Source organism: Carcharodon carcharias, chromosome 11 (assembly GCF_017639515.1).
Source record: "Carcharodon carcharias isolate sCarCar2 chromosome 11, sCarCar2.pri, whole genome shotgun sequence".
NCBI classification, from domain to species: Eukaryota; Metazoa; Chordata; class Chondrichthyes; order Lamniformes; family Lamnidae; genus Carcharodon; species Carcharodon carcharias.
In genome coordinates this window covers 158,978,637-159,000,218 of record NC_054477.1, presented here as the reverse complement: position 1 = coordinate 159,000,218, position 21,582 = coordinate 158,978,637, and the positions used below count along the sequence as shown (strand labels likewise).

The 21,582-nt window shown below is 43.7% G+C and overlaps 1 long non-coding RNA gene across 2 annotated transcripts in view; it reads left to right on the top strand.

Moving 5' to 3' along the window:
* Positions 1 to 20,856, top strand: part of LOC121284338 — a 73,276-nt gene extending 52,420 nt beyond the window's left edge. For both annotated transcript variants that reach the window (XR_005944463.1, XR_005944464.1), the window contains one exon: positions 19,690 to 20,856. This is a non-coding gene — a long non-coding RNA (uncharacterized LOC121284338). The remainder of the gene's footprint in view (positions 1 to 19,689) is intronic.
* Positions 20,857 to 21,582: the final 726 nt, after the last annotated feature.

Here is a 21,582-nt window from a genome sequence, read left to right as displayed (position 1 = left end):
GAACTTGAGTGTGTGAGCTTAGAGTGATGAGATGATTGCCATACCCTGGCTGCATGGATGAGATCATTCATCCTGTAACTGCATTGGATGGCTAACCTCTTCTGTGCAGCATTAGCACTGATCACCACTGCCATTGCCTACTAAGCTGGAGTGGTGATGTTGCTGCCCCTCCTGGGGCCAGAGTGGGGGTAGAGGACCTCGTAGTGGGCTTCCACGGCATCCAAAAGGTGCTCAAAGGCTGCAGTATTCTTGCCTTCTGAGGGCCACGTCTTCTTTGCAGTAGTCCTGGGATGGAAGCACTGGCGCGGCTGTACTTTCTATCTAGCTTCCCCCTAAAATGCATCTATGCTATTTGCCTCAACTGCTCCATGTGTTAATGACTTCTGTACTCCAAGTGTTGAGAATGGAGAGGTTTCTCCTGAATCCCTTACTGAATTTATTGTGACTATCTTAAAGCTATGGCACCCAGCTTTTGACTCCCCCACTCCCCCTTTCATTTTGAAGTAGTTATTTATGCTGCATTGACTCTGTTCTCTGGAACTTCCTTTCTAAACCACTATGTCTCTCCGCCTCTCTTTCCTAAAAGACCATCTCTTCAACCAAGCCAAGGTCATGTACTCAATCTCTCCCTTTGTGAATTGGCATCGGTTCTTCTAGCATTTGGCTGTGAAGTGAATCATATGTGGAAGTGCAATATAAATACAAATTGTTATATTCATTTCTTATATGTGTGTGGCTTGGTAAGCTTCATCTCTGAAATTATAGAAATAGGTACAGGTATTTTAAAGTTAGTTTTGAATTACAATAAGACATTTCAGGAACACACACCAGCAGTATAAGAGTTAAAGATGAGAAACAATTCTATTTCATGAGTTTAGGTGTCAAGGACCCTTGTCTATGCGATACTTAGCTCATAAAAGATAAGCTGTCAGTTACATTATTTTATGGTAACAAAGGCCAAGTCTTTGAATTGCACCAATAGAATTGCAGTTAAAAAGGACAATTTTTTAATAATTCAAAGGCTTCATTATCTCTTAGGGAGGTGACATGAAGGGAGACTTATATCTTCTAAAACGAACAAAGCAAAGCTTTCTAAAAACATGAAAACAAAATAAATTTGCACTCGTTACTGCAGTATAGACCAGGGCTGGGATTTTTCCGAGCCCGCTGGAATTGGGCGTGTTCGGTGGCGTGAGCGGACTATACGGTGAGAAGGCATGAAACCAGTTCGCAATCGTCCGCTCCGCCCGTCGATGGCAGGACGTGTGGTGCCTGGTGTGATGAAGTGGCGAGGTGATGGCGTGGCAGGGGAATCGGAGCCTGCCCACCATGGCGTGTATCCTGGGAATGCATAATTATTGCGGTGGGTTTGGAACGATACGATATGAAAAGCCACCATTGCGACCGGTGGGTGAAGCACGTTTTTTTCCACCCGCTACTACACTTAGTGCAAATCTGGGATGATTCCGCCCTAGAACTTCAAGGATACAAGCCTAGGAAATTCCTAGGGGTAGGTCAGGTGTTTGGCAAAATTTCCACCCTGGAGTCAGGTTTAAGTAGTTTTTTGCCGCAGCGGAGGAGGTTATCGCTACTGGCGACAGTGTAAATAAAGTAATTATGCCAGATGAACAGCTTTCAAATCTTTTTATAGGTCTAAGAGAGCCAACTCTTAAATAATGTTTTTCTGCACTTAAATACAAACACAAGAATTAGGAGCAGGAGTAGGCCATTTGACCCCTTGAGCCTGCTCTGCCATTCAATAAGATCATGGCTGATCTGATTGTGGCCTCAACTCCACATTCCTGCTAGTCCCCAGTAACCTTTGACTCCCTTGCTGATCAAAAATCTAACTCGGGCTTGAATATATTCAATGGCCCAGTCTCCACTGCTGCCTGGGGAAGAGAATTCCACAGACTAATGACCCTCTTGGGAGAAAAAAAATTTCTCCTCATCTCAGTCTTAAATGAGAGACCCCTTACTTCTAACCTGTGTCCCCTAGTGCTAGACTCCTCCACAAGGGGAAAGATTCTCTCAGCGTCCATCCTGTTAAATCCCCTCAGGATTTTATATGTTTCTGTCAGGTCACCCCTCGTTCTTCTAAACTCCGATGAGTATAGGCTAAACCTGCTCAATCTTTCCTCAAAAGGCAAACCCTTCATCCCAGGAAATGACAGACTATACGATATATTCCAAGCAACATCACTTTCTTTAAATGAATAAATGGCTTGGAGAAGGAAATCCGCCTAATCAGGGTCAAAGCTGATCATGACTGCTTGTTGGAATTTGGAGTGGAAATAATTTATACCAGCAGCATCACCAATCATAAACCATTCTCCTACTGATGTGCCCCTGGCCTGATAAACTTTTGACAACTTGCTGTTGCGTCAAATAAGCATTTGACATATCCCCGGAAGTGCGAATAAATGAATGAACTTTGATTTGCACTAGAGCTGCCAATGAGCAGAAAGTGTCACTAGTGGAAACTGCAGTGGCAGCCAGTGTTACACCAGATTAAGAAGAGTAAATGTTGGAAATAATCAGCAGGCCAGGCAGCGTCTGTAGAGAAAGAAACAGAGTTCACATTTCAGGTCAATGATCTTCTTTAGAACAGGAAGAAGTTAGAGATTTAACAGTTTATAAACAAGTGCCAAGCCAGAAAGAAGGGGGTAGGGAGGGGAATGATTAAATGACAAAAGGGGTGATAGAAGGATTAGATTGGTGTAGACGAGCTGTAAAGAGCAGAACCATTACCTGCACCTGTGGCTGAAAAATGGGAACAGTGGTTATGATCTGAAGTTACCGAATTTAATGTTATGTTTAAGGTGTGTTGTATTCAGCATGTTCCCCTCAACAGCCTTTTTTTCGTCCACTTTCCCTTCATCACCTATAACCCATACATGCAATCTCCTCATCCATCACTAAATAACAGCATAAATTGTCAACTTTTTTCCCTCAACACTTGCATTTCTGTAGCACCTCTACTGTGGTAACATGTCCCAAGGTGATTCACTGGAACATTATCAGATGGCTGGCCAAAAGGTTGGACAAGGAGGGAGGTTTTTCATGAAGCATATCAGAGGAGGAGAGAAGTTAAAAGACAGAGAGGTCCAGAGCTTAGGGCCCAGGCAGCCAAAGGCATTGCCACTACTCGTACACCGATAAAACCTGGGGATGCACGAGGCCAGAACTGGAGGAGAGCAGGGCCCTCGAGAGGGTAGTAGGGCTAGTGGAAATTACAGAGATAGGGAGGGACAAGTCCATGGAGGGATTTGGAAACAAAGATGAGGATTTTAAAATTGAGGCAGAGATGCAGGCAGGCGAACAGAGGTGTGATAGGTGAATAGGACATGGTGCAAGTTAGAATATAGGCAGCAAAGTTTTGAATTAGTTGGAGTTTATGGAGGGTGGAAGGTGGGACGCTGGCCAGAAGAACAGTAGAATAGTTAAGTCTAGAGGTAACAAAGGCATGTGTGAGATGAGAAAAATATATTCACTGGTCATTCATCTCATTTCCTGTTTGTGGAACCTTAGTGTGTGCAATTGTCTGCTTTGTTTGCCTATATAACAACAGTAAATATCCTGTAAAAATAATTTATTGTTTCTGGTGGGGGTGGCAAAGGGGGTCATTGCACTGGGGAGAGTGGCGTTTGCTGGCTGTGATCAAGAGATCCAAGGGCAAGGGAGGCCTCAGGCCCCCTTGTGAGGCCTGAAAGAGCACACAAGAGTACCTATTTCTATTTGTAAAGCTGTTAATCATGTTATATCAGACTTTTTAGGATCTTTAGGATCACTGATAATTTTTCATACACAGTTCTGCATGACTGTTTGTAGACTCCGTCTCCTATGAATAAACGGTGGCCAACAACTTCAGTTAAGGATAATTATCTAGGTCACACTCAAAAGGAAATGTGATTGCATTTAATACTAGATTACTGGGAGGATTAGGGGTGGTTTAAATTAATCAGATTATTGCCAGTGGGTGTTCAGGAGAAGGGGAAAATGAAACTGCATGTAAACATTTTTTATCATTTTGTAGGCGTGAGTAATACAAGCACTGAAAATCACATCTTACTGACCAAATTTGTTGAATTAAAAAAAAATTGAAGGATCACTTCATTGGTTTGCTCTCCATAAAAAATGGACACAGAAGCAGTGGCCTAAGTGCAAAGTAGATTTACAAGGATGATGCCAGACTGAGAGGTTATGCCTATCCAAAAAGGCGAAACAGGTTGGGCTCCTTTCTCTAGAAAAGAGAAGGCTGAGGGATTACCTGACAGAGGTCTTAAAAATTATGAAGCGGTTCAACGGGGCAGGTGGAAAGAAGATGTGTCCACTTGTCAGAGAAACCAAAATTATAAGATGTTCATTAGTGAATTCAAAGGAAAGTTGGGAGAAACATTTTTACACGGAGAGTGGTGAGAACGTAGAACTCACTGCCACATATAGTAGTTAAGACAAATAATACAGATGCATTTAAGGGGAAGCTAGATAAACATGAGAGAGAATGGAACAGAAGGATATGCTGATAGGATGAGATGAAGTAAATTGGGAGGAGGCTTGTGTGGAGCACAAACACCATCATAGACCAGTTGAGGTGAATGACCTGATTCTGTGCAGTAAAATTCTCTGTAATTCTATGTAATTACAAGGTAATCAGAAGCAGGTAATTCAAGTGCACGCATCCCTGAAACTGTATACCATAATTAGTGCTACATGCTGCAAACTGAGCTCAAACATCTGCCTCATTGCGATCACTTTAAACAATGGCTGTTGTACATGGCAGATTCCGAGAGCAGGGAGTCTCAGGGACAAAGTATAGCAGCAAAATCTACATGGCCCTGGCAGTCACAAAGACCTAAAATGTATTTAGGACCCCAATGGAGTTTTAACAAATGCTATGAGGGTTTTATGGAGATTGTCAACCTTACTAAGGGGGAGCCCTGGCGGGATTGGAATGAGGCTGCTCGGTGTGCCCATTGTAAAAGGATTAGCATGTCAATAAAGCTGCAACATTCACAGGTGCTCTTTCATAGTAAGCTGTGATTCTTTAACCATTGTTGGGTTTTGCTAGCATTTTGGAGAACCTTTATCAAAAAAAATAGAGAATCTGAGTATGAGTGCTGTTTTAGCTGCAGTTTGTTGGAGTGGAGGAGGACTTGCAGGAAGCCTGGGCTTTGATGAAGAGTTTGCTGCAGGAGGTCCACTGAGAAGGCAGCAGATGAATGCTCACAGAAGGTCCTGCCCACCTCACTGTCTACAGACAGAGACTGAAACTTCCTTGACCTGTCACAGGAGCAGTGCTTCAGGAGGCTTAGATTTTCAAGACAGACGGTCGCAGACCCCTGCAGCCTGCTGGAGTGGACAGCCGTGTTAAGCCAGTGACAGTGACCACCGCCCTCGATCTTGACATGTCTGCATCTTTCCTGGCTGCTATGCAGGAACAGCTTAAAATGTTACAGCCAGCCACCTACAAATGCATCGGGCAAAACAGATATTTAACATTTGACAGGGCCAGCCAGTGTAATTCACTCGCAACTGATGACAGCCGTTAGACCGAGAGAGCAATGATTCTGCATCTCTTGCTGTGACTTGGCTGAACTGATGTTGCCACATAACCTTCAAACCAGCTAGGAGCCTTTGTTAACTGCAGGTGCTTTCACTGTATCAATGTACAAGTTGTAAGCACCCACAAGAAGAGATTCATGCAAATATGTGCCTGCTAGCCAGGGAACTGCCATGATGCCCTCATTTTAAGGAAATCTATTATGACCACACTTTCTATTTGGCATCAATCTTACAGGATGGCTGCTCGGGGACTCGGGTAATCTTTTCTATCATGGCTAAAGGCATTCCTTCAAAATTTCACCACTTCACAATAGGACTGATGCAATAGCATCACCACAAGGCGCAACACAGAGCAGGCCATCACGATGCTTAATTTGAAGTTCGGATGCCTTTCTAGGTCTGGAATCTCCCAACTATATTGGCCAGCCAGGGTCTACAGGATAATTATGGCATGCTGCATCCTGCATAACATTGCTTAATAGAGAGGACCGGGGGTGGGCGAGGAAGGCAGCACTCATCATCCAATGAGGAAGAGGCTGGTAAAGAGAATGTTGGAGGATATGATAGTTGGCATGAGGAACATCTTGCAGCCTGAGATGCAAGAGATACACTCATAGCCCAATGCTTCAATCACAGGGTCACCTCTTTCAACCTCTCCTGTGACGAGACCCTCTTGTGTTAAAACTCCTGCAATTTCCATTCCATTGTTTTTGAATCCTCCAATCTGTTGCCTTTAACTCATTCCACTGACTTCCAGATCACAATAACACGACAGAAACTGAACCTGCTTTGAAAGCACAATTTTCAAACTAAAGTGACCATGTGAAAAAGATTTAATGCAGCCAAGGAAACAAATAGTAATGAAGTAACCAAGTGTCAACCTTAAATGCTCTTTTTAACCAATGCCTTCCTCGATCTCAGAAGTGAAAAATTTTCCAGTGGGCACAAGGGAATTGGGAACATTCTAAGAAACGTAATGGAAAAGCAGCTCAAACTCTGCTACATCAGTATATGAGAAGCTTAATCATAATTAGCAGAGAAATTAATTTGTATTTGTAATTTTCTTGTACTGTAACTGGTTTAGAAAAGGGAAGTACTGACCAGTGCTGGCGTTTCACAAGCTTGCTTGCCCCTGGTAAAATGGCCTAATATAGAAATGGAGCCAGCATCTTTTGCCAGACTCCAGTGCGTGCAATGCACTAATATTAAGAGTTCATTTTGTTCAACAGGAAAACCTGCAATTAACATGCCCTCTGCTGATCCAGAACTAATATAAGAAACACTTCTGAGGAGATTGATTCAGCAAGTAGCAAGTTATTGATCAGATAGCAGGTGACAAGACTGATCAATAACCTGCCAATATTTTTAGCAGGAGTCCACTAAGTTTCAGATTGATGGATGAATTAAAGTTTGTTTTTTTTCCCCTACCTGCTTTATTAACAAGGGAAAGTTCAACAGCCTTGCACTCATTATAAAGGGCAGATATTCTAGCCATTGACTATTTTAATCTGTTGTAAAAAAAAATTATATGAAGGATATGTTTTGTTAAATCAGAACTTTTCTTCAACATGCTACATGTATTTTTAAATTGTTTTATTTCTTTCAGTTATTTGCAAGCTATGCCCATTTGTAGGCATAATCTTTTAGCTGGAAATGGGATACAGCTAGCAATCAGAACTATTACATGATGTACTGACCAGAAGCATCATTCCAGATGTGTGAGATAGAGTCATGGAGTTTTACAGCGTGGAAAGAGGCCCTTCGGCCCATTGTGTCTGTGCCAGTCATCAAGCCCCTATCTACTCAAATCCCATTTTCCAGCACTTTGCCCATAGCCTTGTATGCTATGACATTTAAAGCGTTCATCTAAATACTTCTTAAATGTTACAAGGGTTCGCGTTCCAGATACCCCCTACCCTATGGGTGAAAAAAATTTTCCTCAAATCCCCTCTAAACCTCCTGCCCCTTACCTTAAATCTATGCCCCCTGGTTATTGACCCCTCCACTAAGGGGAGATATTTATCAGCATGAAATCCCTGTTTACCTTTCTGAAACACATCACTCCATCTACTGGTTTGTCTGAAAACAGTTTTGATAGCATAAATAAGTCCTGCTGCGTCTTAACCAAGAACCCCTTCTCCTTTCCTGTAGATCAAACCCAAAATGTTAGTAAGACCTATGCCCCAAGAGGGTGACTGCATAACTCTGAAGGAGACAATTTCAGAATAACAGTGAGATGTTGTGAATTGTGTAATGTAATCTTGATATAACTGAAATGCAGGCAGGAAAATAAGCAACTGTCCAGATTCACTTAAGATTAATACAGATTTTAACTGAAAAGTCAAGTGTAGGGAAAAGGAATGTGTTTCAGAAATGTGCACAGTGAGTGGAACTCAGGCTGTGTGCATGCACAGGTGGCAGGACCATGATTTCCATACTTTTAATCTGCTGGCTGTTTGCTTTACCAGTAGCTATGCTGTGACAACAAATGTTCCTGTTAGTGTCCTGATCAAAGTCTTTGTTGGTGTTTCAGGTAAATGCATATTGCAGGATCATTGAGCACAGAAGGAGGCCACTCATCCCATCATGCCTGTGCCGGCCCTTTGAAAGAGCTATCCAATTAGCCCCACTCTCCTGCCTCTTCCTTTATGTATAGAGCCATTGTTGTTGTAACACAGCAGTTATATTGTTGTGAAGTGATTCATCTGTCAGAAAATTTTTTAAATTATATTTTTCTTTTTGTTGAAAAAGGGGCTAAATCCTACTTTAAAATTCTCCCATTGTTTTTAAAAAACGGATGCAGCATTTACATTTAAAATGTGTAATTTCATTGAGTACACTTGTTAGCAGTCAAAGAAAAAAACTTCAGGGCAGTACAACAAATTAAATAAATACACTTCAGGCGTTACTGGCGTAATCTGGGTGCAGGGAGTGTGCAGGTCGAGGTACATCCCATTTTGGGCCTTGGGCCTCACACACACGACTAGCGAGCTACAGACACCAACTGGGCACCCGCAGGCAGGTTGTCTGCAATTTCAGGTCACTGTGCCCCTGCCAGCAGCATCCAAGTAGCTATTGGGAGGGAGGAGGGCAACCTGTGGGGGAAGGAGCAGTGAGGGGGACAGTTGGGGGTCGACCATATTCGTCAGCAATTTAGTGAGGTTTCTTCCGGCTTTACATCAGCAAGAACTACTTTTTTAAAATTTTTTTTTTTTGTGTGCAGGCCTCAGTGGTCTCTTTAACACCAGCTGTTAGGCGACATACAGATCACACTTGATACCAGCTGCGTTCTGGGCAGGATGTATTGGCCTTGGAATGAGTGCAGTGTAGATTTACTAGAATGATACCTGGTTTGCAAGAGCTAAATTATGAGGTAAGATTGCACAAACTAGGGATGTGTTCCCTGGTGATTTGATTGAAATTTTCATGATATTAAGGGTAATGGATATATGGTAGCTGGAGAGAAACTATTTCTGCTGTTTGGGGAGTTGAGCACTAGGGGACATAATCTAAAAATTAGAGCCAGATCTTTCATGACTAAAATTAGGAAACATTTCTTCATCAAAGGGCAGTAGAAGTTTGGACCTATGTTCCTCAAACAGCAATTGATGCTCAATCAATTATTCATTTTAAATCTGAGATTGATTTCGTTAACTAAAGGTATTAAAGGAGTTAGGTCTCATTGAATGGTGGAACAGTCTGGAGGGGCTAAATGACGTACTGCTGTTCTGATGTTCCCAGTTTTATAAGGTGGGGGGAGGTGTGGGCCTTGGAAGGTATTATTGGCCCTTCTATTTGCATATGGTGGGCAGTGTCGTTTCGGCATGGAATGGGCCCCTCAGTGCCTGGTGTGGGGCTCAAGCCCACAATCTTTTGCTCAGACACAGGACTGTCACGTACAGAGCCAATCTGATGCATGTCTGGAACTGCGAGTGCAAATTGTTCCATCGCATGTGGTTGTGGCACGGTAAGGTGTCCTACCACTGTACAAAGAAACAATTACAGAAGCAACTTGGTTTTCATTGCAGTTGGACATCTGGCAGGGGAGTGAGTTGAAAATCCCCTTCATTGTTTTGAATGACATCAAAAAAGCCACACTTTTCTCGGCCTTTGTTCGCTACGTGACTAACTTATAGAAAGTAGAATCAGAAGCATCAGTATTTCTTGTGCAGCCTGGTAACTTATTCCATCAGCTATTGACTCTATTATCCAGAGCTGATATTTCTATTACTGCAGCCAAGAGAGATCAACACTAATTACTTCTAAATCCGGTTGGTGAAAAAAGGAATTCAGAAGTTGAATCTATCTATTTAGAAGTTGAAGCAATTGAGCATTGCTTGAAAGAAAATTATAAATTTGAAGGAATGTATCTTTTAAAATTTAATTTTATGTTTTTGAGGCAGACACTACCTCAAAACAAACTGAACTAAAAATGAAACTGAAAGGGAAGCAGAAAAGGAAACCTAGAAATGAAAACTGAAATTCCAGTTCCCATTAAGGAAACCAAAAAACAAGCTGAGGTTGGGAAATCAAAACTAAACCTTGGTGAAAGATATAAAAGGACAAAGGTAAGTCCAAGCTGAGCAGTTGCAGTTGTTGAGTCTACTGGGTAGAACAGGCAAGCTGGACAAGACTCAAATATAATAGGCTAGATCCAGAAGCTGAAACTAAGCAAAGCGAATAAGTTGCTACGGGTGTTCCTGTTACTTGAAGATAACAGTAGTGGACCTATGCCATCCAGACTGAGTTGAGCAGGCTCTGCAGATGTGTGCCATTTATGGTGAAGACTGTGCCCGTGGAACTCGGGTTGGTTGTGTGCTGCTGTTGGCTGGGGGTCAGACTAGTTCCTAGAAAGATCGCAGCAGAAATTCCTCCTAAGGAAGACAGAATTTGAAGGACATTGTGGCTGAGTGTGATCACTAAAATCTGAGTGGACTGCTAAGCCAATTCATAAGATCTGTCTAAGATGCACCTGCCATTTAAAGTGCAATTTATAGTTTATATTCACTCTCAGTTTACCTGTTAATTCTTGTTTAGCTTGTGTTACTACTGGATGTTGGAGTATAGGATAAATAGTATTTAGTGTTTGCCTTGTTGACTCTTGTGTAGTAAAAATTCTTCTGTTTTACACCGTGGAATTTTGTGGCTTCATTCTTTAAGTAAATAACTGGGATTTCAAATTTCTTTTACTTTAAAAAAAAGTTACTGGTCTCTACCAAGATCATAACGCAACTTATAAAGAAACAAATAGAATAGTAGTTTAAAAATAATAATAATAAAGCAACTGGGAAGGAAAGGGGGTTTTAATTCACTTTAGTCATTGAAAACCATCCTACCCCCCTCCCCTCCCCTGCCCCCATGCCTCCCCCCAACCGCAGCAGGGCCAGCAGGCCATTGAAATCTCCATTCACATCGGCAGAACCCACTGGCATGGGGAGCTGGGAAACTCTGGCCATGGGCTTGGAAATTCCTCAAACCTGATGACAGTGTATGGGTAAAATGGGCTAAGTAATGCAGGAAGTTCCCAGCTAAATTATCCAAAGCATCCGTACAAATATGACACATTGAGTGTGCCACCATGCACCACCCCGCCCCCTCCCCCAACCTTACCACCTTTCAAAAAATGATCTAAGCCTAACCTTGTTGCCTTTTTTTATTGATTCACGACATTTTATTTTTATCTGGTCATGGGACAGGGGCGTTGTTGGTAAGCCCAGCATTTGCTGCCCATCCCAAATTGCCCTTGGGAAGGTGGTGGTGAGCTACCCTCTTGAACCGCTGCAGTCCATATGGTGTAGTTACATCCACAGTGCTGTTAGGGAGGGAGCTCAAGGATTTTGACCCATTGACAGTGAAGGAAAGGGCATTATATTTCCAAGTCAGGATGGTTGGGTAACTTGGAGAGAACTTGGAAGTGCTGGTGTACCAAGCAACCAGATTTTTCTAGCGTGGCAAAAATATAAAGCCGTATACACTGCAGTTTTGCCACAAGATACTGCTAGCAAACTTTATTTTGCTACTTTATAATTTATGAAGCTTTATTGTGACCTTAGGTGTGGTAAAGTAATACAAAGAATATTTAAGTTTGCAACTTCATTTGGTATTATGGAATTGTCTATCAGAAGCCACATGGAGCTGCTCAGCATGTGTTGAATTTCCACTGTCGCTGAATGCATACATTTTTACCTTTCCTTTCCACCTCTTAAAAAAAAATTGCTTTATCTTCTTTGTTTGAAAGATTTTAACGATTTCTTTTAGCTGCCTTATTTGAAATAGCTGGTTTAGCTCAACATCAGCAGTATCATTTAACATACACTGCTGGTTGTTACTAGCTTCAGAAGGCTATTTTGCACATAAGGATAGATCTCAGTTGTGCTGAATACTGGGAAACAGATTAGCTGCAGAACTGAACAGGTCAGTTTTGGACTTGCCAAAATTAGGCTGGAAGTAGCTCTGACCCCCTGCACGGATTGGATATCGGGCAGATAATTAGACAATGCAGCAACAGTTGTGGTGTCAAGATTGGTGTTGTGGCGCTAAGGCTGACTATCATCAGTTTATACAAACAAAAACTGACCCAACGTTTGTGGATAATGTCACTAGAGAGATAACAAATGGATATGGAAAAGAAAGGGCCCAAAATGGAATCTTTGGACATAGCAGAGGCGGCCATCTTACAATTTTCTAGATGTCTCTCAACACCCTCCACATCAGTCTTCACCTTTGCTTTCTCCATGGGCAGAATCTTTTGTTCGGTGTGCAAGGCCCGCCACCCCCCCGCACACCAACGCATAAAATGACGCACGATGATGTCAGGCGTGCATCCCAACGTCACCATGCGTCGTTCCAATCTTTCATTCGGTGGGCATGTACCGGAGTCGGCTGCGCGCCTGCCGAACTGTCAAGGGCCTGTTAAGGCCAGTAATAAACTAATTAAGCAATTTGACGGGGCTGCCCATCCAACCTTAAGGCTGGCGTGGGGGGCAGGCGAAGAACCCAGGCGGCTTTCGCATTTTTCATGAAACCTCATCCACGGGCAGGATAAGGTTTCATGAGGGGTTTATTGAATTAGTAAATATTTATTAAACATTTGATAAACATGTCCCAGCTCATGTGACAGCTGGAGACATGTGTAAGTGATTTTTTAGCTTTTTTTATTTGGAGGTTTGAAGTTGAACTTAATCTCCCTGAGGCAGCTCCGTGCCTCAGGCAGATTCCTGCACTCTTCAGCACAGGCCCCGACTCTGCCTCCTCCCCCCACCTACACAGGTAACGCTGAGCACTACCGGGCGCGCGCCACGCTGGGTGGGCCTTACTTGGCCCGCCCACATAAAATGGTGGCACGCAGCCGATCGCAGGCGGTGATCGGCTCTGCGCCCTCCCGCGCTCGCTCCCAACTAGCCCGCCTGACAGGGAGGAAATTCTCCTCCACGTTTCTGAACTCCCCTGCGGCCTTGTTCTCCAAGATCCCTTTCCAACTATATCCATTGATTACCCACCTCTGGTTTTTGAGATCCTCTTGTATTCTGAACATCTCCTGTAGGTCCTGTTCTTTTTATGTTTGATACTAATCCCCTGTCTTCCCCCTGTATCTGAGATGCTTGTTGTCTTTCTCCAATCAGGGAGTAGGGGGTGTTTCTGAATTCCCCTTCTGCTGCCCTCTCTGTTGCTGAAATCCAATATCTCCAGCCCTTCCCAGAAATCCTCCTCTGCCATTTCTGTGGCTGAGACTCTCTTGTCCTCTCTCTGCGTAAGAAATCAGCCCATATTTTCCCTCTCTCCCACTTTTTATTCTGATTTAAGTTATAAGCCTTCAAGTTTGTATCTACTATTCTTGGAAGAGAATTATCTGGAAATTAACATGACTTTATTTTACCCACTGTGAATGTATTACAGCAAAACGTTTAAGTAATTTTTACTTAATTGGATATTCATATGATTATTAAAGCAAATAGAAATGATTAAAACAAAAAAACTACAGATGCTGGAAAGCCAAAACAAAAACAAATACCTGGAAAAACTCAGCAGGTCTGGCAGCATCGGCGGAGAAGAAAAGAGTTGACGTTTCGAGTCCTCATGACTCAGTTCTTCTCCGCCGATGCTGCCAGAAATGATTAATGTGTAAATTGCTTCTGAATCACGTTAATTATTCCTGTTGTTTTGTTTTGACAATGTCATTATTTCAGCAAAAGTTAGTGATGTTTTAATGCAAATCATAATAAGTGAGTTTTCTCCTTTAAACAGGACACTCTGGTGCAGTTGCACCAAAATCTTTTTACAAGATTCCAAGCCTTGTACTTCTAAATGGAGAGAGAGCTCTGCATTGTAAACCTAGGCTGGGCTGTCACTGTTCCAGCCAGGCAGGAACCAGGCAATGTAAACAGGGTTCTGCTTGACTGGAACCCAGACTGCAGTGAAAAAATCCAATCTGACAATCCATTATGTCAGGCAATGATATACAACCTGTACTTCTAACCAAAGGATAATTGAGCTGATGAATATGACTTAATGACTACGAATAGGTTGAGAATGGGGACAGGACAATAACCAATGGCTTGTTTTCTACAGCATGTTCTTGAAGCAACAGACTGCAGTGTAAAATCACCTTGAAATGCTATCCTTCAAAGCTACAAGCCAATGTTTTCTGACTGGTGTTGTTCTAACACTGGCAATCACACATAGTTATTGCCTTATATTCATCAGCTCAATTCTTCTTTGATTCAAACTACATATTCTATATCATGCACTCCCTTAATGGATTGTCAGATTGGAATGCACTAACTGTGTTCTCTTGAGTGGGTGACTTAACTGAGGTCTTTAAAATTATGACAGGTTTTGATAGAGTACACACAGAGTCTTTCATGGGTATTGCTGGCAGGGCCAGCATTTGTTGGCCATCCCTAATTGCCCTTGAACTGAGTGGCCTGCAAGGCCATTTCTGAGGGCAGTTAAGAGTCAACTTTATTGCTGTGGATCTGTAGTCACATTTGGCTAGACCAGGTAAGGATGGTAGATTTCCTGGCATTAGTGAACCAGATGAGTTTTTACAACAATCATTCCATAGTCATCATTAGATTTTTAATTCCAGATTTTTTTTTTATTGAACTCAAGTTCCACCATCTGCTGTGGCAGGATTTGAGCCCAGGTCCAGGTCCTCAGAGCATTACCCTGAGTCTCTGGATTACTACTCTAGCAACAATACCATTACCTCCCCCCAGTAATAAACATTAGTATGGACTGGTTGGACTGAATAGCCTGTTTCAGCGCTATATATTCTAAGTAATCTATGTAATTACATGGATATATATGACATCTTGCTAAACAATATAGCCATTGTACTGTAAATTGCCCAGTTGCCTTTCTCTATATGTTTCTGAATTATCAAATCTCTTATTTTAACCTGTGCAAAACATCAGCAAAATACAAAAAACGAAACTGCAGGTGGTGGAGATGCAGATGCTAGGTTCTGACAAAGGATCATCACCAACCTGAAACGTTAACTCTATTTCTCTCCACAAATGCTGCCTGGCCTGTGGTGTGTTTCCAGCATTTTCTGTCTTTATTAGCAAAATATCCAAATGTTATAAGCTAGGACAGCACCCCCAAAAGTTGAAGATTCTGCTATTTCACTATTCAAAAAAAATTGCTAAAATGTGCAGATAGAAAATACAAATCTCACTCCTATTCCTGAAATCCTCTACTCTGATGATCTCGTAATAATTTACCCAGCTAGCAACAGCACGTACACATGGGGGGAAAGGCAATGGCTTAGTGGTACTTTCACTGGACAAGTACTCCAGAGATCCAGGGTAATTCTCCGGGGACCCGAGTTTGAATCCCAGCATGGCAGATGACGAAATTTAAATGACCGTGTAACCATTGTCAATTGTGGTAAAAAACCTATCTTGTTCACTAATGACCTTTAGAGAAGAAAATCTGTCATCCTTACCTGGTCTGGCCTGCATGAGACTCCAGACCCACAGCAATGCGGTTGACTCTGAAATGGCCTAGCAAGCTATGCAGTTCTCAAGGGCAACTGGGGATGTCAAATAAAAAAAAACACAAATATGAACTATACAATTCCAATGCCCAGCACATCTTAATCAGCAGAAACATCTATAAGAAAATCATGCAATATTCAGCTCATCTTTAATTAATCTCTTCAGGTAGAAACCTACCTAATTGCAGGATCCAATTGTTTCTTAAATGATACCATGATTTTTATCTGCAGTACTCTATCTGGAAACCATGTTATCAGTCACTGTTTGACTGAAGAATCATTTCTTGTTAAGAGTTTCAAATTTACCTTTAATAGTGTGAACCAGTGACACTTGTCCTTTCCTCGCAATTAACATTTCTGTAATATTCTGGATTTACCATTTCTGTAACTGCCTTATATACCTAGAGGAGATGACCTCTCAGACATCTTTCCAGGCTGACATTGGTTTTCATTACTTTAAAATACAACTGTGATTAGCTTCGACTGATAAGGCGAAATATTTGTCTGCAATTATATCATACTATGCACACGTATTGGAACAAGAAGTAAAGGCTGTAAAGGTATGTGTCGAAAATGACATCGCTTTGGATTTCTCAGTAACCTTGAAATGCAACATAGCACGTACTGAACAGATCTGTGAATGTAGGTAAGCTTTGCCTGAGAAAACGGTCAATCACTAGGAGCATTTACTATGCTAGCTATCTGAGGGGATCAATTTATTAACATTCACGCAACTTTTAAAAAATTTAATAATTCCCAAAGTGTTGCAAAAAGATGCTTACCCTCCTCCTTGTAATGGAAGTCACAGAGCTTGCAATGTTGCTGAAGCACTGCACAGAAGTAGCTTGGCACACTACCAAGTGTGAAATCCCCAGTGATATTTGCTATGCTTGCCACCCAGGGTAAAACAAAATAACTATGCAGGTCACAAATTCAGATTCATTCCTGCTCCTGCTCTTCGGGAAGTGTTACCCATCCTTTAACATCCTTGGATGCCTTTCGAAAAAGGCCTAGAATTAAGGTTGCATGTGTGACCTGAAAATGCAAAGATGCAGAGACTGATGGGGGAAGCAAGCTGCTGCTTTGAGAAAGTTGCAGCAGACTATTAAGATCCACAGCTTGAAAAACCGAAGACTCACCCAGATGGAATGTGGACTGATCCTACTAATTTGCTTCAGTTCCGGAATGTATCCGTAAACATTTCTAAGCAGTTAGCCGATGTGGTATTTGAGTTAACAAATATATAATGCCACTTAATGGTATGAGGTCTTCATACGTGTTGCTTATCTCTTGTATTTAACCTATGCATAAAGTGCAGATTTTTCTTAATTATAAGGAAAGCAGAGGATCTGCTGCCCCCACCCCCTCCCCCACAAAAAAAAACAACCTGCCGCTCTGCTTTTTCCACTGAGGGGGCAATTTCATTTATTTAACTAACAGGGGCCAAAATTTCTCTGGTGTCAATCCTGGTGATGTTGTGGGGATTGTGTACACCAGCACCCTCCAGTACTTAACCAGCTGAAGCTTGCAGGGCTGAGGACATATTGTTTTTGAACAAAATAAATAATTATTAATTCATCCACAGGATGTGAGCTTCACTGACAAGGCTGGCATTTATTGCCCAATCCCTTGTTGCCTTTGAGGTGGTTGTGAGCCGTTACTATGAACTGCTCCAGCCAATGTGAAGAGCTGTTAAAGTAGGAAATTCCAGGATTTTGACCCAGAGACGAAAGGGCAGCAATGTGTGTACAAGTCAGGAAGGACTTGAAGGTGGTAAGTCTGCTGTCTATGTGCTTCTAGATGGTAAGTTGGTGGGCACAACCTCCAGCCTTTGCCTGCAGCATGTGGCTGAAGAGTCTGGTCTTCATCTGTTACATTGCTGGTTCTGGAGAAGTCTTGGACAAACAATCTCCCATCATGTAATGAGGTTTAAAAAAAAACACAATTCCTATGAAGCAGCCCAGACCAATTCCTTGACCTGGATGCCATTGGTGGGATCCATGTTTTCCCTTAAAGACGGTACTTTTGAACTCAGTTGGAATATTGATCTTTACACATACACTAGCTCCTGACTGAGCCCAGCTCATGGGTACACCTGGAGCAGGGAGTCCCCATCAGGCTCGACTCCTCCCCCCAACAATTCCTCCCCAATGACGTTTGCCTGGTGAGAGGTGGGCTAAATAGTTCCACCGCTTTCAGGCCAAATCTGAAACTTCCAGAAAGGAAAGGACTCTAGGCTTGGAATCCTGACGAACTTATCTGTTGAAGTACCAGGCTAACCTGTAATCATAACCAGGCTAATCGTGATTCTTCACTAAGCAACCATCTGGGATCTAACACCCAGTTTGTATCTGGGAGTGAATGATGTCTAACTAGCTCACCAAGCTTTATTACATCATCCAGTTCAGACTTAATTTGAGTTTCTATATCAATTCTAATTAAGATACTCGCGAGTTACTGAGTGAAGGAATTAACTCCTTCTTGTCAAATCATCAAAGAAGTCAGACAAGTTTCCCCCAACAACTATCAAAATCATGATCATCACTACTTAAACAATGGTTGGGATTTTGCGGTCCCCCTCGCAGCGGGGGTCATGTTGGACAGGAGCAGAAAATAGTGGGAGATCGCAAAAATCGCTTTTGTGTCGTCATAGTCCAGTTTGTGATCATCCGCTCCACCTGTCAATGGCGGGCCCTGTTTCCCGCCGTTGCATGTTGGGAACCTAATGTCAATGCAGTAGCATCTGCTCACCAGAGTCATCCCCCCCCATTGCTAGATCATGAGGACATACCGACATGCAATCACGCCAGCGTGTTTCACAATGGTACATAACCGACACGCACCTGGTGACCTGCACTCCACTCGTGACTTCGAAGTTCATTTGCCTACCTTGCTTCAGGCAGTACTCACAGTCTTAGCGCCAGGCTTCGCAGGCAGCACTACATCACTTTTGGGGAGACTCATGGGCAAGTCCCTACCTACCAGACCAGCAGTAAAGCGGTGGTGGCTTCTCAACGGCTGCAAGACTGGAGCTTGCTTGGGAAAGGGAGGGAAGTAGCTTTAGGCAAGGGACGAGGCTGCAGGGCTAAGGAGGTAGTGGGGAAGTGGGTATCCCAGGGTGTGTGTGGAGATGCATGTTGAACTGTGCAAGTGGCCTCAAGATGAGGAAGGCTGAGGTGCACATGGGGCACAGGTACCTCCACCTCAGAGCGTCCATCGGCTAACAAATGGATATCCACCACAAACACAATGGGATCAAAGAATACAGGGGGAGGATTGATGTTAGCTTCCTCGGTGAAGATGACGGGGGTCCCATACTCATACAGAGAGGGTCCAAGCTGATCTGGCAGTGAGAGGTCAGCACCGCCATATTCAAACCTGCAGGACTGCGCAGTACAAAATGTAAATGAGAACAGACTCTGCTGGTGAGGGCTATGTGGGCGGCTTGTTAGCCAACTGAATACACTGGGGTGGGGGTAGGGGGGGTGGTGGTGGTGAGATTAAAGGGGAAGCCAACTGAATTGTGCATTCCCACATGAGCAGAGAGGCACACCTGAGACATGTTAGTAGTCTCTCAATGACATTGCAGGGAATCACCAAAATGAAGCAATGATGTGCATCCATGTGAGACTAACCTTGCAAAAAATCTCCTTGGTTTAACCCCTTGCTCACAGTGTGGAAATTCCCAGCTTGTTAAAGAATTTCAGAACAGCTGGGCGACTAGTTAAGTTTCAGGAGTATCTTTCAGTGGTGACACTGGACGGTCCACAGAGCAGAAGCCTCAAGTCTCCCCGAAAAATATCTCACAGCCTGACTAAACATTGACACTCATGTGTATTCCAAAGACTCTAGTATTACAGTGCTGTGAATGAGGATGCCAGCGCCTGGGCTGAAAACGGCACTACCTGGCACCTGGCCAAAGCAATCTCACAGCAGTTGCTCATGTGAAGTAGGGGCGGAATACGACCTTGATACACACCCCGCATTGCCCATCCTTTCAGAGGCGAGTACTTGCCAGCATGGGAACAAAGCCCATGAGCCCACATTCGCTGATGAGTCATTGACAGAAAGAGGACTTTTGCAGATTAATCTTGACTCTTGTCTGTTTCTCGTTGATACTGCAGAGAGGAGGCCACCAGGAAGTTGAAGCTTGGATTCATTGCTGCCTGTATACAAGCATGGGAGAAGAAGGAGAAGAGTGCGACAGAGGAGGCTGGCTCATCAAGGGGAGGAGCAAAACCCTCAAGACCAAGGGGCAGCAGACAGAGGACGAGGCAAACAGAAACGCTGTGTGTAGGCACCTCACTAGACCCCGCGTGCACAGATGTCGCATGTCTTATCTGCAGGTGAGCGAGAACCAGTGTCGCTGATGCCTCTGCATGTCCAGGCCTCTGGTGACTCACCTTTGCCACATTTTCCAGGAATTGGCGCCACGGGGACTGGGAGGACATCCATTGCCAGTAGCTCTGAAAGTGACAGCCGCACTCAACTTCAGTGCCAGTGGCTCCTTCCAGGGCTTGATTGCAGACCTCTGCAGGATCTCTTAAGTGTCCATGCACAAATGCATACATGAGGTCACAGACGCCCTTTTAACCAAGGCCCACAATTACAGCAACTTCGACAGAGATCAAATCAAGCAAGCCAGGACGCCAGAACATTGGGCTTTGCAGAGATTTCCAGGTTTCCACAGATGCAGGGAGTCTTCGCCTGCACTCGTGGTTATCTAAGCTCCCTGGCAATAAGCACTCCAATACATGAACAGGAAAGGCTTCCACTCGCTCAATGTACAGTTGGTGTGCAACCATAACAAACCCTGCAAGTTTGTGCCAGGTACCCAGGAGGCATCCTCGGCACATACATCTTGAGTATATTGCAGATCTTGGACATCTTCAAGGGACTACACAAGATCCAGGGCTGGCTTCTCAGTGATAAAGGGCTACCTGCAAAGGATATGGCTGATGACGCCCGTTCGGCAGCCACAGACTCGTGCAGAGACAAGGTACAACGAGGCTCATGCTGCTATCTGGACATTGGTGGAGCACACCATAGGGATCCTAAAGATGCGATTCTGATGCCTGGACAGATCTGGAGGAGCACTCCAGTACATTCCCCAGGGGATCTCATGGATCATCGTGGCTTACTGCGTGCTGCATAATCTTGTGCTGCAAAGGCTGGGAGGATAGGAACTTGCCAGATGCCGACATGGTGGAGCTACATGTCTCCTCCAATAAGGAGGGCCTTGAAGGAGTGGAGGGTGATGAGGTCAAGGAAGCCAAGGGTGCAGATGAAGAGGCCACAGCATTGGCCAGACAAGGCAGACATACACGTGAGTGCCTCAGCACCACCAGATTCCAGGAGGAGGTTGACTAGTTGCAGTCAGTGTCCTCCTGGACAAGTGCCCTCCATCATGGGCCAACATGAACAGCAGCTTTGCTGTTCCTCTCTTTTCAACTATGCACTTCAATATGAGAGTGAGTAGCTCCACAACAGGCTCACGATGCCCTGATCCTTTGAAAGATGGTGAAGCCTTGGGAACATGTGTCCTTGCTGAGATGAGGTGGTGATTGGAGGAGGCGTCCTGCAATCAGACATCAGGAGATGCTGACTCTTCAAGCATCTCTCCAGTATCCCAGTCGCGATGGCAGCTTTCGAGAGGCAGGCGCTGTTCCACTATCCTGTGTGGGCTCCTAGGTGGTAGCCTTCAATGGGACAACACTCCTCAAGGAGATCAGTCTCCAGCAATGGGACAGCGATTTCTGTGTGACCTCGATGTGAAACTGAAAGTTGACACTTGGCCAAGGCAGCTGAAGGTGTTCCGCAGGTCTCAATCCATTTAGAGATCAGTCAGTCCTCTGTATCACCTTCTTCTCAATCCCTTTGACACTCAGTACTCTCCGTCAGGGATGGTTGCCTGCACTTATCCTCACCTTACTATGGATGTGGACCACCTGAGGATGACAATGTTCCACCAGTTGTCTGCCAAACATTAAGATGCCTCCTTGTGAACTCAGACGTTG